At 40.3% G+C, this 8900-nt stretch overlaps 1 protein-coding gene across 5 annotated transcripts in view; it reads right to left on the reverse strand.

Annotated features, from left to right (window-relative positions):
• LOC123503082 (rap guanine nucleotide exchange factor 4-like) overlaps positions 1-8900 on the reverse strand; it is a 261095-nt gene that overhangs the window by 77028 nt on the left and 175167 nt on the right. The gene's annotated exons all lie outside the window — the stretch shown is intronic.

Consider the following 8900-nt stretch of genomic DNA (forward strand, 5'->3'; position numbering starts at 1 on the left):
AACGTGACACAACAGAAGCGTGACACAACAGAAACGTGACGCAACAGAGAGGTGACACAACAGAAACGTGACACAACAGAAACGTGACACAACAGAAACGTGACACAACAGAACCGTGACACAACAGAGAAGTGACACAACAGCACCGTGACACAACAGACGTGACACAACAGAAACGTGACACAACAGACGTGACGCAACAGAAACGTGACACAAAACAGAGGTGAAACAACAAAGACATGAAACAAAACAAAAAATAAAAAGAAAGGAGCGAAGTAAAATGTAGGATATGCGTAGAATACTTTTGTTTGCCATCCAAAGAATTACATTTTCTGTGACACTGGGCGACTATTTAGCGGGAACTACTGTATCTGATCCTGTCGTTCTGATAATACACGAGGGCTTTCTTCCAGTCACTGAAGTGTAGACTGAAGAGGAATATAGCTGTCTGTTGAAGCTTTTGTCTTTGTTTTTAACGTATCTGTTTGTAATCATACACATCAGTCAAATAAGTCTGGCAACTTATCCAAGTGTAACATTATTATTAATATTATAATAATAATAATAATAATAATAATAATAATAATAATAATAATATAATTATTATTAGCAGCAGCAGCAGCAGCAGCAGCAGCAGCAGCAGCAGCAGCAGCAGCAGCAGCAACAACAACAAAAACAACAACAACAACAACAACAACAACAACAGCAGCAGTAGTAGTAGTAGTAATAGTAGTAGTAAAAAAGGAGAAGAAACAGAAGGAGAAGGATAAAAACAACAACAAAAAGAAAAACAACAACAAGAAGAAGAAGAAGAAGAAGAAGAAGAAGAAGAAGAAGAAGAAGAAGAAGAAGAAGAAGAAGAAGAAGAAGAAGAAGAAGAAGAAGAAGAAGAAGAAGAAGAAGAAGAAGAAGAAGAAGAAGAAGAAGAAGAAGAAGAAGAAGAAGAAGAAGAAGAAGAAGAAGAAGAAGAAAAGGACAAGGAAACAATAAGAAGAGATAGTAGTAGTAGTAGTAGTAGTAGTAGTAGTAGTAGTAGTAGTAGTAGTAGTAGTAGTAGTAGTAGTAGTAGTAGTAGTAGTAGTAGTAAAAGAACAAAGTAATAGTACATAGTAGTAGTAGTAGTAGTAGTAGTAGTAGTAGTAGTAGTAGTAGTAGTAGTAGTAGTAGTAGTAGTAGTAGTAGTAGTAGTAAAAAGAACATAGTAATAGTAGTAGTAGTAGTAGTAGTAGTAGTAGAAATAATAATAATAACAACAACAATGATAATGATAATAATAAAAATAATAATAATAATAATAATAATAATAATAATAATAATAATAATAATAATAATAATAATAATAATAAAAATGATAATAAAAGTAATAATTCCCACGGAGAGAAGGGAGGCGTTAAGCAATAAATCCACGAGGGGCACCTGTTGGTTTACCTGCGCCTGGGACATAGAGCACAGCATTACACACACCCACGGCGATCATTACCTACAGCCTTTGCCTCAACGAGATTATCACATGCATATATTTAAACGTTTTACCTTCTTCCGCAGCTGAAGTAGATTACGTTTTTATCAGTTAGAGAGAGAGAGAGAGAGAGAGAGAGAGAGAGAGAGAGAGAGAGAGAGAGAGAGAGAATACACGTTGACCTTCTTTTCCCGGATATTACTCGTTAGCTTTCATCGTATAGCTATCGGCACTCTTCCGTATCCTTAGTTCTCCTCCTCCTCCTCTTCTTCCTCCTCCTCCTCCTCCTCCTGTACCTCCCCTCTCTTTCCTATGCCTTCGATCAGTAACAAGTGATACATATTACATTCTAGCAAGTCAACCAGCTAAGTTCTCTTCCTTGTCACCTCAAAAATGTGTTATCTTAAATGTTTATTGATGAAGCAACTTTTTTGTTTTCATCTGGCGGGTCCGAGGAATGGGTTGTCTTATAACCACAAGTAAAGGAGTGTTTATTGCTATCCTAAACAATATCTAGATCTATTTTCCTATCTATCTATCTATCTATCTATCTTTCTATCTGTCTGTTTATCTATCTATCTCTATATCTATTTATCTACACTCGAGGTTCTTTGATCTTAAAGGAACGAAAATGTGTCTCTCTCTCTCTCTCTCTCTCTCTCTCTCTCTCTCTCTCTTTTGATAGTCATGTATTTGTAGGTAAAAAACAACAACAACACACAGAATAAAAAATATACCGGTAAAATAAGGTTACTATTCTCTACTTTAAAACTGATAGAATGGTGATTCCCGGCCGCTCTTTTACGGAAAGTTACTCAGGCGACAAAAGTCTTCTCTCTCTAAAAGGCTGAAAAGTTAGTAACAGGATCTACAGAGGGAGCTTTGCCGGGTCTTGGGACGGTAAATATTTGAAGAAGAGAAGGAAACTTGGTCTTCATATTACCCTGAAGGAGAGAGAGAGAGAGAGAGAGAGAGAGAGAGAGAGAGAGAGAGAGAGAGAGAGAGAGAGAGAGAGAGAGAGAGAGAGAGAGAGAGAGAGAGAGAGAGAGAGAGAGAGAGAGAGAGAGAGGAGAGAGATAATAATAATAATAATAAATAATAATAAATCGTTTATTCCATGAAACATGGTTATTCAATTGATCGTACAAATAGACATGATAAAAATATTATAATTGTAAATTATCAACTAACTTAGTAAAACGATAGGCGTTAAAATTATAAAGTAAAACTATAAAACAGTGAACTCAGAATACAAAAGAATACCTAAAACAAAACTAAAATATTGTAAGAATGTAAAAGTTATAAAATTCATAACAGCTGTTATGTAATATAAATATAAAATGTTGGTACCTAGTTTGACATTGTGAACAGTAAATTTGTAAGACTAGATTTAAAACTGTGTAGGCTTCCAGAGGTGGTGATATATTGAGGTAACTCATTCCATAAGTTGGGCCCACACACCGTGGTGGCTCTGGCGCCAGAGTCTGTTTTAGTTCTTTGGACATGCAGGTTGTTTCCTTGTCTTGTTGTGGTCGTTGTGTTATCTCTGACTGTGGAAAGGTTCAGGTACCAGTCAGGATATAGTCTATTCACTGATTTATACACTGTGCTGCACTTCTCGAAATAATATTTGTCTTTGACGGTCAGCCACTCAAGTTCTTTTATAATAGGAGTCACGTGGTCATATTTTCTAGCTCCTCCATTAACAATTTTAGCAGCAAAGTTTTGCGATCTTTGCACAGTATGAATGAGAGTTTTGTTGGTAGAACCCCATATACAAGTACACTAATTAATAAGGCTAAGCACTAGGGACTGTACGACAGTTGTACGTGTTGTTTGATCAAAATTCTCACTTACTCTATTTATGTACATTAATATCCCCATTATTTTGGAATTGAATTCTGCAATGTGCACGTCAAAGAGCATATATCTATCAAAATAGACACCCAAATTCTTCACATGTGTGGTCGGGTATATGTGTACTCCGTTACAATTTATAAAAATGGGGGGAATTCGGGCTAACAGTTGCCTATTTCCAATGAATATGCATTGCGTTTTTTTTGTTATTTAATAAAAGACCATTAGTTAAGAAGTAAAGTTTTATATCCCGCAATGCATTTTCAGTGATGGAGATGAGCCTATCAAGATTTTCAACAGTATCAGCTTCAAGGAACTGTGTGTCATCGGCATATTGTATCACAGATGTCTTGACTTTCTCATTAATGTCATTTACGTATATTGAAAATAAAATCGGGCCAAGAATTGGGCCCTGCGGAACTCCGTATCTTACATTTACTTCCTTAGATACTGTATTATTTAAGCGAAGAGACTGTGATCGATTTTGAATATAATTTGTAAACCAAAAGCTATCAATATTTAGTTTAGCGCACTTACGTAATAGATTATCGTGGCTGATACTGTCAAAGTGAGAGCAGTTTCTGTGGACAGTCTAGGACGGAACCCGTGCTGCGTGTTAGTTAACAGTTTATTGGCTTCTAAATAACGTGTGAGCTGACCAGCAACTACTTTCTCAAGAATTTTTGATAGGATGGGTAAAAGGGAAATGGGTCTATGATTATTAAAATCATTACTATCACCACTTTTAAAGAGTGGAACTACCAAAGCATGTTTCCAAGTAGTAGGAAAAATGCCTGTGACAATAGAAGTGTTAACAATGCAAGTTAGATAAAAAGCGATCACATACAAGGAATCCTTAATGAAAGTCAAAGGAATACCATCAGAGCCTACTGAGTTTGTATATTCAAGTCCTTTCATAGTTAGGATTATAGTGTCAGTGTCAACAGGTTGTGGTCTAAAATTATTATCACCATCAGAAGTAACAGTCATATCATTAAAAGAGTCACATTTTCACCATGGAGCGTCTCTTGAGTTTTTTCATATGTATTTCTTCCAACATTTGCAAAGTGTTTGTTAAATTCGTTGGCTTTGTTAATTTCATTTTCAAAGTTGCAATTACTGGCATTACTTTTACAGTTGGGGACTATTTCTCTAATTGTTTTCCATGTCTTTGCAATGTTACCTTTACTTTCATTAAGTTTATTGCGATAGTATTCGTTTTTACTTTCATCAATGAAAGTTTTAACTTGCTTCTTTTCTCGTTTATATTGGTCCTGAAGGGCAGCGTTTTGCCTGTCAAACTTAAGTTTTTTTCGAGTTTCATTTTTAAGTATTATGGCGTCTTGTAGGTTATCCGTCATCCATGGTGCAAATGGTCGTTTTATTTCTTTAGTAACATAAGGAGCACAAGCATCCAAACATTTAATAAAATTAAAAGTAAAATTTCAACCTGTCTATTGACATCGTCCGTACATAAAATCATATTAAAATGTTCCACATTTTCAAGCAATTTGAGGCAAAAATCTTCTTTTCTATATTTCCCAAGATGGCGAAAAGTTTTGATTACAGGCGGCCTCTTAGGCTTGCTAATGTTTACAGTGATGCCTGTGAGGTCGTGGTCTGCTACTTCCTGCGGAACAACGTCGCAGGAGACCACAGCATCTGGCTTATTAGTGATGACAAGGTCTAATAATGTCGAGGACGTATGTGTAATTCTGGTCGGTTTATTGATTAACTGCGTTAATTTGCTGCTCTTTATAATCTTAGTCATTTTGTTATTCTTATCAAGTAAGTTGTCATTAAAATCGCCTAAAACATATAGTGCCTTATTTTTAAAAGAAGTGTTTTAAAAGTGTCTTGTATATAGTCAAAAGAAATGACTGGGGCCTTAGGATGTCTGTAAACACACCCTATAATGATAGATGGTAATTTCCGACACTGTACTGTTACCCATACGTCTTCAACTCCTTCCTTCCTCGGAACATTTAAGTTAATTACATTAGTTGTTAAAACATCCTTCACATAAATACAAACACCACCACCACGTCCACCATCACCACGAAAAATATTATACCCTGGTATCTTAACAAAGTCATCCGGAAAATTAGGAGTGAGCCACGATTCACTTACACATAGTATATCAGTATTACTTTCCTCCACTAATAGTCTTATTGCATCTATGCTCCCCAATAGTGATTGAGCATTTACATGTTCAATTGTCAGAAAGTTTCCTTTGGTTTCTACAGCGGCTATAACTTCTTTGCCGTTATCCTATGTGGTGTAATACTGACACAGGCGGCTCTTGTGTCCTAAGCGTCGGCAAAAGCCACATGACAGTTTGTGGTCGAACCTACAGTTTGCTTGCATGTGATTGAATTTCCCACAGTTATAACATCACCTTTACTTTTTTCCAAATCTGTTGTACTGTGATATGTCTCTAAACGCGCCGGTATGTCCTCCAGTGTCATGACGGTAACGCTGGGAATCATCCGGGGTGGAGCAGTGTTCCCAAGCCCGGCGTACTGAAGGAGGAGCATAGCTTCGTGCCTCCCCCTCCCGCCTGAGGAGTGAACGAGGGAACGGTTGTGGGCCGTATGGTAACGTGCCTCAGCCTTCCCACTCCCCACTCCCCACTCAGGGCCGTAGCGTAGGTATGAGTGCCGCGCTGACTTCTCTTTTCATTCCCATCAGTCCACTGTTCTCTCCTTGTGTTTCTTCCGTGTGTGTTGTGAGATACAACAAGTGCAGTTGATGGACGATGAGATGCAGGTATGTGCGAAGTGAACGAAGTACGGTGAAGAGAAGTATTTCGTGCGTAGGAATTGTGGGCGCGTGAAGCAGGCAAGTAGGTGCGTGTCGGGTGGGTAGGTGTGCCAACGCTAGGAGTGGGTGGTGGCGGGGCTGGTCTTGTGCTGCCTTGGTCAGTGCTTTGTCGCTCATTTGCTTGTGCACTTTTCTTTTAACTTCCCAATTAGCACAGAGCTTCAGTTGTGGACACTGCCTGTTGATAGTGCTTAATAACTTTATGGCACCTAATCTATTGAGCCAGGAGGAGTTTGAGTCCGTCCCCTTGTCAAAACAAAGGTCGTTTAGTTCGCCGGTACCGAGTGTGAATGTAGGGACAGTATCAATGACTCATATACCATTTGTTTCGCTCCATGTGGCAAGATGGTCGTTGAAGGCTCTAATTTTCTCTTGAATTTCCTTTTGCGTAGAGTATGGCACAACTTGACAGACATAGACGTTCATTGTGTTGTTTTTCTCCTTTAAGTCACTTATGAGGGAGCCCAAGTTATCAAGCATTGTTGCCGATGAATGTTCTTCAATTATGTCAGCATAGCCACAGTAGATGATACATTCTGAAGGAGATTTGCGTAGTTTTTCCCTCACCCAGCATCTGAGTAAGTCCATGTTGGCGCAAGGGATGGTCCTCACCCAGCAGCTGCGGTGTAGGTCGGATCGGGAGATGGAGCGTAGGTTGGTGTCACCTAGGAGGAGGCAGGTGTCGTTGCATTGGTCTCTTTCATTGTCATAATGGCGCTGTTCCAACTCAGTTACACGTTGTTGCAGTTGTTCAATTGTGTGGTATGCTGTCTTCACTTCAGTATTTAACAAGTCTATTTCCATATCCTTTGTTGCCAGTTTCGACTTAACGATCTTGATTTCGTTCGCGATGTGCATAAGATCCAGTTTCTCAGATTCGGCGTTGTCCTCGTGACTGGCATAGGTATTCTGCTGGTCTGGGATGGAGGGTGGAGGAGGTGTGGTACTACTGTCTGTGGGGTGTGGCTGCTTATCTTCAGGCTCTGACTGTAGCTTCTCCAAAATAATTTCTATCAACTGGCTTTTATTAGTCCAGATATTATTCATGCCTAACTCACGGCATTCTTTCTGTAAATCAGACTTGAGATAATTTTTATCAAGGAATTTCCTCGTAGGAGAGAGAGAGAGAGAGAGAGAGAGAGAGAGAGAGAGAGAGAGAGAGAGAGAGAGAGAGAGAGAGAGAGAGAGAGAACGTAGAATGAAAGTACTTAAACTATTTTTTCTCCGTTATGCCTCTACAGTTCCATCATTATAGAGACAGTGTCCTTATACAGCTCTGCGTCTCTTTCCTTTCACGAGCTCGTTAAAAATGTTCACTCGCCGACACGGAGGAGCGAAGGGAGCGGAGGGCCAGTGAGACGAGGCAGAAGTCAACACCAGAGGGCGGGAGTAATATGGTGGCGAAAGAAAATGGAAAGAAAATGGAAAACGAGAAGTGAACCCAGGCGTACTTCGAACCTTCTCCCTTACCTTAGAAAGATTTACCTCTTGCTACGCCACTTCCTCCTCCATTTCCTCCTCCTCCTCCTCCTCCTCCTCCTCCTCCTTGATATTTTTTCTCCATCCCTCTTCAATGGCTCCTCCTCGTTCCCATTTGTGCTCTCTTTTCTTTCTCCCACTTGGCACTCCTCATCTTCCTCTTCCTCCTCCTCCGCCTCCTTCTCCTCCTCTTCCTCTTCTTCTTACAGTCCATCAGTTCAGAGAGGCATTACATTTACTATAGAAATTGAGATTAATGAGGTTCTCACATTTCATTTCTTTGCTGTATGTTTTATTTTTTTATCTCTCTCTCTCTCTCTCTCTCTCTCTCTCTCTCTCTCTCTCTCTCTCTCTCTCTCTCTCTCTCTCTCTCTCTCTCTCTCTCTCTCTCTCTCTCTCTCTCTCTCTCTCTCTCTCTGTGTGTGTGTGTGTGTGTAATTCACCTCGGTCGCCTGTTGGTCACCCAGCCAGTCTTCTCCATTACGGAGCGAGCTCAGAGCTTATAGACCGATCTTCGGGTAGGACTGAGACCACAACACACTCCACACACACCGGGAAAGCGAGACCACAACCCCTCGAGTTACATCCCGTACCTATTTACTGCTAGGTGAACAGGGGCTATACATTAAGAGGCTTGCCCATTTGCCTCGCCGCACCGGGACTCGACCCCGGCCTTCTCGATTGTGAGTCGAGCGTGCTAACCACTACACTACGCGGTGTAATATAAATTGAATTGTTAATCTATTAAGTTCATGTTAAGTTCATGTATCTCGCTGAGCTCGAGCTTTGCTTCACAGCCCTCTTTAGCAGGTGATAAGTTTGCCTGCCTTGCATTTGCTGGTCAGTCGGCCTCCTGTTCTCTCCTCGAGCACTGTCAAGATTTAGTCGAATAAAGCCTAAGCTTGAAGGCTCTTCCTTGTCTTCTTACGGACATATAGAACACGCGGTGTGTGTGTGTGTGTGTGTGTGTGTGTGTGTGTGTGTGTGTGTGTGTGTGTGTGATTGGTGTCAGCATGACAAAGGTTGGTACACAAAAACTGTAAAAGCTGAGATAAAGGCAAATACCTGGAGATAAAGATCATTAAAGATTTCCCGGCGCAATCACAAGACCTAGTGACTGACATATTGAATACTCCCGCAAAACGCTAGTCACCATGTTACCAAAACATACACACACACACACACACACACCACACACGCGCACACACACCACACACGCACGCACACACACCACACACGCACACGCACGCGCACATGCACACGCACGCGCGCGAGCGCACAC

This window comes from Portunus trituberculatus, chromosome 13 (assembly GCF_017591435.1).
Source record: "Portunus trituberculatus isolate SZX2019 chromosome 13, ASM1759143v1, whole genome shotgun sequence".
Taxonomy (NCBI): Eukaryota; Metazoa; Arthropoda; class Malacostraca; order Decapoda; family Portunidae; genus Portunus; species Portunus trituberculatus.